This window comes from Mustela putorius, unplaced genomic scaffold (genome assembly GCF_011764305.1).
Source record: "Mustela putorius furo isolate JIRA1106 unplaced genomic scaffold, ASM1176430v1.1 tig00000640_pilon_pilon_pilon, whole genome shotgun sequence".
Classification (NCBI taxonomy): Eukaryota; Metazoa; Chordata; class Mammalia; order Carnivora; family Mustelidae; genus Mustela; species Mustela putorius.
Genome location: NW_025421432.1, coordinates 5,342,867 through 5,352,748, shown reverse-complemented (window position 1 = coordinate 5,352,748; position 9,882 = coordinate 5,342,867). Strand labels below are relative to the sequence as shown.

Sequence of the window (9,882 nt, the reverse complement as noted above, 5' to 3'; positions counted from 1 at the left end):
TTAGCTTATATAGCCTCCCCTAATGTGTTAATTAAAAGAAAAATAAGCAACTGTATGACTTCATAAATGCCTCTTCTTGTCTTCCTCCGGCGGTGTCTCAGACTCATTTCCTGGTATTCCCCTGCATCACACTAGACAATCTAGCCATTGTGATCTGACATTTCTGTGCAGAGAGTGCTTATTTTGCCTGTGGGCTTTCACACATGCCAGGTCCTCTTCCTGGGGCGTTGTTCCTCTTCCAGTTTACCTCCACACCTCATTGTCTGTGAAGTGATGGATTCAAAGACACTCATTCTATTGTTCTTTTCATCATTTGTCCACTTTTGTTGGGTGGCCCATTCTCTTCTTGAGGTTATGGTATGGATCACATTGTATTTTATATGTCAATTTACATGGCTGTCTCCACTAGACTGTAGGTACTCTGAAGGCAAGTACAATGTCTGTCTTTTCCACCACTGAATTACTAGTATTCTGGCACATAAAAGACACTTCAGATTGTGAAAGAAAAATTGTACCAGATGGTGTTAAATAGTCAAGGAAGACTTTATTCAAGACTGTTACTTGAATGGGGAAGAGGTATTGAACTTAACTGCTGGAATAAAAAATGGGAGGTTTTTAAGAGCTGAGATGAAGTAGTGGAAAAAACACTGCAAGATGTTGGGGGAAGAATGATGAATGTGATTAGGCATCTGTGTTTGTTAATAGTGCTTATCGAAGTTAAGCTCCTACTTTCACATAGAGACTCAGAGATAGAAGCACTATCTTATTTACATATAAAGTATTATTTGTTTCAGGGATACAGGTCTGTGATTCATCAGTTTTACACAATTCACACAATGCACTCATCATAGCACATACCCTCCCCAGTGTCCGTCCCCCAGCCACTCCATCTCTCTCACCCTCCTCCCCTCCAGGAACCCTCAGTTTGTTTCCTGAGATTAAGAGTCTCTTATGGTTTGTCTCTGTCTCTGGTTTCATCTTGTTTCATTTTCTCCCTCCCTTCCCCTATGATCTTCTGTCTTATTTCTCAAATTCCTCGGATCAGTGAGATCATATGATAATTGTCTTTCTCTGATTGTCCTATTTCACTTAGCATAATACTAAGGCACTATCTTAATGATTATCTCTCAAAGGTATGGCTTCCAAAGGCCTGGAGATAATATGGATTGTAAAACTGACAAGAGGTTGGGAGAAAATTTATTTCTCAAAGGGGCAGAAAAAATAATTCACAATTGCAAGTTTAAAGCAAATGTTCTAAGAAAAGAGAGGTCAAGGGCCTAGAGTGAAGGAAAGAAACCCTTCTAAAGTTTAGTCAAGCTGAGAGGAATTATAAGGTGATCTTAGTCAAGAACTATCTGTTGACTTAATGAAAAATTAACCAGAAAATTTGAACACTCCATTATACAGTAAAACACTCCTGACATGTAGTGATTAGGACTATTACATGACTTTTTATGTATATAATTTAAATAAGGTGTTCAACAATACACACATGACATTTGGTTTTGTAACTATTTAAACTAATTGTTACTTTTCATAGTTTTTTCTAATTCATAAAACATTAACTAACATTATTATCATATGGTACTTCTCAAGTAAAGTTTAATATTTTAATTGAACATTTTAGTTCTCCATTTACTCATGCTTCTAAAAAAATTACTGATAATGTTAAAGTACATTGTAAATAAATAACTCAATATAAACACAGTAGCTAGATATAGCAGAAAAAATAATTTTATTGCCTGTTAACTAAAGTTCTTCCATATTTTAAGTGGTGTTTAATGTTGCTTAAATTATTGTGGCTATAAAGGACATACATCCAGTTTAATTAAACCTGTGTAATTTCAAAGAAGGTAAATTTAGTAGCTATATTTATATTCTCCCAAGTGTCATTGGATATGGCATTGATGTTTTCAAAGTGGATTTGCTTTCATTTTTATACATTTAGAATACTATGAATCACCTCATATACAGGACAATAGTTAAGTTAGCTGAATCTATCATATTGTACATTCTTTAACTATGTTTTTGTTTTTGTTTGTTTGTTTGTTTTTTTCTTTCTAGCATCATCCTTGTCTCTCTCAAATTCAGGTGCCCAACCATTGTGCTTTCTTTTTTTTTTTTTTTTTAAGATTTTACTTATTTGACACAGAGAGAGAGAGAGTGAGAGAGCACAAGCAGGGGAGGCAGAGGAGGCAGAGGGTGAGGGAGAAGTAGGCTCCCTGTGGAACAAGGAGCCCACTGTGGGGCTCAACCCCAGGACCCTGGATCATGACTTGAGCTGAAGGCACCTGCTTAACTGACTGGGCCACCCAGGTGCCCCCATTGTGCATGTTTATGAAGTTTAATCCTAAACCTGAATTTCATTAACTGACCTTAGGCATAGTTGAGTTTCTACAGTAATGAGTTCATTGGGCAGAAATTTTGCAAAGATATGAGGGGAAGAGTAGGGGTAAACATTATCTGCATTTGAAAAGACCAAATTTACAAATCAGTACTCTTTAATGCAATTTTTTTTCTCCTTGACTAACTGGGGATTTATTTGTATGCATTCTAAGTGGCAGTGCCATGGGAAACTGAGATTTTTGTCATTTTGGTTTAACACAGATTCACCCAGAAAGCACAACCCTGATTTTGCCTGAGAAGGACTACTAACAGAACCTGAAACGTGAGTACTGTTTTTTTTTTTCTTTTTTTGTGCTGTTGAATTCTATGCTATATAACTAACTCTGATATGACGTGGCCTTTATTAAGATATGTAATGAAAGTCTTGAGTAAGTGTAATTATAGACTATGAGAAGTATAAGAAGGGCGGAAAGTGAAAAGTGATATTTCTGTTTTATTGTTCCCTTTCAGAGAATTTTTGTAGTTAATGTTTAACTTTGAAGACAGTACATTTGTGCTATTCTTTGACATTCAGTTTAAAGCATACAGTTTGTAGTTTTTTTTTATTCCATTGTATCTGTGGTTGATAAGGTATGTAAATAAGTTCTCTCACCAATACATATCTTTTGTGTTATTTTGAACATGATTTATTTTTCATCTTTTCTATGATCAACCTCCCTAAGTGCTTAGAACATGTATTTAGCATCTCAGTTTTTCTCTGGGTTTTTTTTTTTTTTTTTCAAATGGAATCCATAGTCTGCTAAAGGTAAAAGTTTGTTGTGTCATTCTGCACCATTCTGTCATAGATCCGTCTTTCAGCTACTTACTAATTCTTGGCATCTCTTCTCCCTGTCTGGCCTCTGATAAGTTGTCTTTAACAACCTGTTGTTTTGTTCTTGAACTTTGCCATGGCTGCAACTCTGGGGTATCAGAACTGTCAAAAATAAAAGTGAAAGAGCAAGAGGCACCACGCTTATGAAAGTTAGAGAAGACATAAGGCCTGGTATTGATTGATGACTTTCCCACTGCAGATAGTTTTCACTTTATCCCATTTGCTGTCACAGTACACAGTACCTGAAATAAGGAGGTTTGTTGTTGGTTTTTTTCTTCCTCAGTAATGGACGATGGGAGCTGTTTGCTTTGTGAGAATCTGCCACAGCCACATGCCAAGTGGCTTTATCTTTGAAAGTGAGGGGGAAACAAGCTTGCCTGGCTGCAGATAAGCGACTTAGAAAGAATCCTATTCAGATGTACCTGTCACTAATTTATCTGGAAGTTTTGTGATTCATACATACTGTTCTCTGTGCCATGGAGCATTAAATTGCTTTCCTCTGGGAGCAGGTCACATTCAGGGGTCATCAGACCTATGCTGCAGGATGGTGCGTGCTTGATTCATAGAGCTTCTTGCTACTGAATTTTTATCTATTAGAAAGCTGGTAATTTGAACATATGTTAGATGATCTCTTGGCACGTTTCAACAGGAAAAGGATTGACAAAAATTTAACTATCTATTAATATGCAAGTGTTTGTAACAAAAAAATTAATCATCCCTTCTGTTGTTAGCACAGTCATTTATTCTGATGATTAAGTAGTTTAAATATGTTTCCCAATAATGACCTAACTCTTGATTAATGCATTTCCATGTCTTCTTTATTTATTAAACAAAGGCATATGTACTTAAGGGCATTACTTGTACTTAGAAAAAAAAAAAAAAAAGAAGAGCTCAGAAAGCTTTAGAAAATAAAGATTTTTTTTTTCCCATTTACAGTATAGTTTTCTGCTGTGGAAATTCCACTTTATTACCCCATATATATTTTGAGAGAAAATGGCATACCTTGGAAAATGAGACAGACACTAGTCCAAATTTGAAAAGGACATGAAAGAGATGTTTATTTTTTATGTGTTAAAATTGTGCTGAGAGACTTTATTACTATCTTTAGATCTATCTTTTTGGATGTGGAATGTTTAACATATGCAAAAAAACCTTTTTTTCTTATTATTTCCATCATGAGATATATAAAACTGAAACCCAATATCTTCCTTTGAGTTTTAAGAGTGCTCCATTTTGTGTAAAATTAAGTCAATAAATGGAAAAGAGGTAGTTAAATGAAAACAATCAGAGAAATCTTTTTAAAGTGTTTTTAGTGTGCGTGATAGCAGTCTTAATGGTGGATAAAGTAACTATATAAACTTATATGTTTTTGCTATTTTTAAAAAGTTAACATTGTTTCTTATACTCTCTGTTACAATCCAAAACAAATGATCTTTTCATGAAGTTGTAAAAAGAAAACTCTTCCAACTGGATAAAAATGATGACTTTATGCTGCATTTATATGGTAAAAGTCTTTTGATATTTGTCCTAGTTGTGAAAATGTGGAACATTTAACATGAACCAGAATTTTCTTATTAATGAATTAAAGCATAAGTAGGGCATTGCTGTGAGAACTTATTCTATCATTTATGCATAATTTACAGTGTTTAAATAAGATATTCATCACGTTTCCCAGTCTTTAAATTACATTGTGACCTTAAAACCTTATAAAGCCTCTTAATAAAAGGAGTGTGAAATAAATATATTTAATAATACTATTTTAGAATTTCAACATATTCTGTTAAGCATTTGTCTGGTAAAAAGAAAGAAAGAAAAAAAGAAAGAAAGAAAGAAAGAAAGAAAGAAAGAAAGAAAGAAAGAAAGAAAGAAAGTAAAAGTTCATAAAACAACAACAACAAAAAATACCAATATACTTTATGCAAAGTACATATAACCGGGCATATTTTTGCCCTTGTCCTTCTAATTTTTTTTTCTATTGAGGATGGGGAAAAAATCTAAATTTTGAATTTTCAATGTTTTCCACAAACTTATTATATAACTTCACTAGGAGGCATTTCTTTTTTAAGGAAAACTATTTAAAAACACAGGTTAAATTCATATTATTTTTAGAGTGATTCAGAGAAAACTGTTTTGTTAGAGATAGAGGATTTAAGTATTTTGTTGAAACAGTATTTTTAAACAGTTCTCTGTATCACAAAGTTTCTTCTGTTCTTTACATGAATAGCTCAGACTCTGCTAAACTAGCTTTTATGTCATTTTTTTAAATGACATTCAACCTAGTAATCACCTCTTACAAAGTTTCTTTTTTTTTTTCTTCATGGCATTTGCCATAATTTTTAAGCATTTTATTTATATTTTATTAAAAAGTAAAAGTAAACATAGAGAGAAGAGGGAAATATATTTACTTGTTTATTGTTGTGCTTCTTACAAAACTTAAACACAATATTTAGTGCCCAGCATCATGCCTGGAATGTAATAAATAGTCAATAAAATTTGTTGAACTAGTAAGGTTGGATAATGAAAACCAAATCATTCTATAAATAGGAATATAAGAAATGTAATGTATTTGTTAAATACATAGTACCAAGTGTTATATACTCACTGGTTTATTTAACAAGATAATTACAAATACACAAACAGAGAAATCAGCAAGCCTCAGACTTCATTAGCTTCCTCACTACACAAAGCCTACCAAATTTATTAAATATTAAGTGCCATGGCACACATAACAAGTATTGTCCAAGAGTAGTTATGAAATATTCTGTAGGTATCTTTTTAAATAGTTTAAAGAAAAACAATAAAAATCCATGGTTATTAAAAACATCCATTTATTTTATAAGAATTTATTGAGATGACTATGTACATATGTATGTATGAAACTGTGCAAAAGTCTATAGATTTACTATTAAAATTGTTAACTCTCATTTTGTAAAATCAATATATAATAAGGAAATTCAATATACACTTTCAAAAATACAGTAGAGCTTTAACTACAAAGAGAACCCAAAATGGAGCTTACATAAGCTTTGAAGAAAGCTGAAGGAATTCTTGGCACAGGGAATGGCCATTGAAAGTCATGAAGAAGGTATTAGTAAGAATTAGTTGCTTATTACTTACCATCCTAAATGTAGGTGGATGTATTATGCTATATTTGGCTATGAAGGGACATTTTACTTAAAAGTAGATTAGAGCAAGATTGTGGAAGATTTAATGCTAGTTTAAAGAATTTGGAATTCTTTTGGCATGTAGCTGTGTCCCCTGAACATTTCCAATCTCTTCTTCTTCTAAAAGCATAGAAAATAAGAGTGTGATTATTTTGAATGACAGTCCATACAGAAAAATCTGGTTGTAGGTACTAGAGGATTTTCCCTTGGTGTCTCCTATATACCTACATGCACATATGTGCACCCCCACACATGTGTCTGTGGTTTGTGTAGGTGTATGTACTCCACTTAGTCTGGCTTCACTTTACAAAATAAATTAGAGGAGAAATCATTATCAATATGCATAGAAACTGCTAATGACTTTGACAAATACTCAATAAATTCATCAAGCAGGAAGTCTGAAATAAAAAATCAGTAACACAGGGCTTATCTCTGAGAGACACATTTGAGGAAATACTCATGAGGATAACAACTTATAAAATGCAAAAAAGAAGAGGTCAGATAATTATACTTGAAGAGCATATTCTTTATACTATACGCAGTGAAACATGTAAATAGAAATTTTGTGATCATTTATTTTTTGATAACTGATAATAAATCTTTTTGAAATTATCAAAGAAATTTGAAAAATATCATACCAAATACCTTTTTTAAAGAATGAAAAAAATGCATTAGCCTATTAAAAGTTCAAAGAATTAAAAAAAAAAAGTTCAAAGAATTCTTATAATGACATTGGTATTTAACCCAGTATTTACCAAACTAGTTTAAGTAGGTTACCTTTATTTCAGGAGCATGATCTTTCCAGATTCCATGTTGCCTAGATCTAGATTTAGAATGTCATTCTCTGAAAGCATTTATAGTAGGAAGAGTAAATGCATACTATTATTGTTTGGTGTTTTATGTGCTAAGAATCTTGGCATATTTCAAGTTTCCAAAGTCATTCTCCTATATTTTCATCTAGAATCTTTTTGCTTCTAGCTTTTCATTCAATTCTATGAAGCAGCTAAGTTAATTTTTGTGTATTGAAAAACATAGGGATCAAGAATCATTTTTAGCTCAGAACTTGTTCCAAAATTTATTGAAAGTATTTGTGTGAGTTTTTTACTGTTCTATTCATCCATTTGTGCATTATTAAATACTTGAAGTTTGCTGTTGTTACATTTGTATGTTATTATTACAGATTAAGAACAAGTTTTGAAATACGTTAGTGTAACTACCAATGTATCAATTTTCAAGATTATTTTGACTATTCTAGATTTTTTTCCATTTCGTCCTAGAATCAGCTAATATTCTTAGGATATTTTGATTGAACTTGTACTAAAGCTAAGAAATGAGGAAGAATTAACATCCTAAAAAGATTGAGCCTTCTTCTTTATGAAAATGGCATAGCTCCTTTTATTTAGGCCTTACTAGTCTCTGAAACAATTCATAGTTTCCATAATAGAGATCACCCACATATTTTGTTGGATTCAATTCTACTTGATGTTTATTGATGCTTCTATTAATGTTAACCTTTTTAAATTTTTCATTTTCCATTTTTGTGTATAGAAATGCAATCAATTTTTATACTGACCTTTTATCCTATGGTCTTGCTAAGTTCATTTATTACTCCATGTACTTTTTTTAAAAGATTTTGTTTATTTATTTGACAAAGTTCACAAGTAGGCAGAGACAGAGATGGGAAAGCAAGCTCCCTGCTGAGCAGAGAGCCCGATGTAGGGCTTGATCCTAGGACCCTGGGATCATGACCTAAGCCGAAGGCAGAGGCTTTAACCCACTGAACCACCTGGGTACCCCTCCATGTATTTTTTTTTTTTTTACACTTCATAGGCTTTCTTGTATTTACATATTATTTGATGTTAAAATTTTCATACCAACCTTTGCATTTTCATTCCTCTTGTCTAATTTCAGTTGCTAGAGCTTCCATTACAATATTGAATAGAAATGGTGAGAATTGGGGCTCCTGGGTAGCTCAGTCTGTTAAACACTTGACTCTTGATTTTGGTTCGGGTCATTGTCTCAGGGTGAATTCCAAACCAAACTTGCATTGCTGGAATATATTGCAATCATGGTCATAATATAGCATCTATCATATTTGTAACTTGATTTGCTTTGGAAAAATATGTTAAAGATTTTTGTGTTTATGTTTGTGAGAAATATTGGGCTGTATTTTTCTTTCCTTTCAGGCCTTTATCTCATTTGATATAAAGACATAAAATGAGATTGGAAATGCTATTTTCTCTAAATTTTCTAAGTTTGTATATTATTTCTTCTTCAAATAATTGATAGGATTCACTGGAGTAGCTACTAGAATTTTCTTTGTGGAAAACTTTTGAATTGTAAATAAAATTTTATTAATGGATAAGGGGATGATCCTCTGTCTGTTATGACAGTTTCTGTCTTTTAGAAAATTTCTCTATTGTTTCTAAATTATTGCATAAACATCAAACGTAAACATTATGTTTATGTTTTAAACATTAACATAAAACTATTAGCGTAAAACTATTCATAAAGTACTATTATGAAACTTTACTGTGGATTGTATCTGTAGTATTGTTCACATCGTTTCTGATAATGTTATTTTGAATTTACCCTCTTTGTCTTGAAACCGGCTAAGGATATATCAGTTTCGTCAGTCTTCTCAAGGAAAGCAATTTTGACTTTGCTGATTTTTAAAATATTTTTCTTCATTTTCAAGTTTATTGATACCTGCTTCTATCACTAATTTTCTTTTCTCCTACTCTTTTTGAATTTTAAATTGATTTGTTTTCTAACTTCTAAACATGGAAAATTAGGACATTATTTTTATACTTCAGTTCTCTACTAGTTCAAGTAATTTAACCAGTTTTTTTTTCTATGCACCACTTAAACTGTGTTCTGCACGTTTTGACATGATCTGATTTCATTTTCATTATCACACAGTCTGAAGTAGTCTCTAAATGGCTTTTTGATTCCTTCTTTGAATCATAGACTACACATTTAATGTTTAATTTCTTATTATTAAGAATTTTCTATCTTTTTAAAAAATTTTATTTATTTATTTAACAGAGAAAGAGAGATCACAAGTAGGCAGAGAGGCAGGCAGAGAGAGGGAGGGATGCAGGCTCCCCACTGAGCAGGGAGCCCGATGCGGGGCTTGATCCCAGGACCCTGGGATCATGACCCGAACTGAAGGCAGAGGCTTAACCCACTGAACCACCCAGGTGCCTTGAGATTTTCTCTTTTTAAATCAATTTTTAATAAATAGCTTTGTGGCAAAATAGTATACAGTATATTATGTGTTTCAACTTGATTGAGAGTTATCCTTAGTTTATGGTATAATAAATCCTCTTTGTACCTCTAAAAATAATGTATCTTACAATTTTGGGAACAGCACTTTATAGGTGTCAGTTAGTTTAAATGAACTGATAATTTAGTTCATTGATTTTTTAAAATTTTTTTGGTCTTCGCACTTTCAATTACCAAAACAGTGCTAAACTCTCCATACCAAAGTGTGATATT

At 32.4% G+C, this 9,882-nt stretch overlaps 1 protein-coding gene across 3 annotated transcripts in view; it reads left to right on the top strand.

The window, feature by feature from the left end:
• The first annotated feature begins 2,606 nt into the window (after nucleotides 1–2,606).
• Nucleotides 2,607–9,882, top strand: part of MGAT4C (MGAT4 family member C) — a 318,766-nt gene continuing 311,490 nt past the window's right edge. For all 3 annotated transcript variants that reach the window (XM_013054220.2, XM_045082967.1, XM_004748589.3), the window contains exon 1: nucleotides 2,607–2,668. The gene's annotated coding sequence lies outside the window, so the exon portion shown is untranslated. The remainder of the gene's footprint in view (nucleotides 2,669–9,882) is intronic.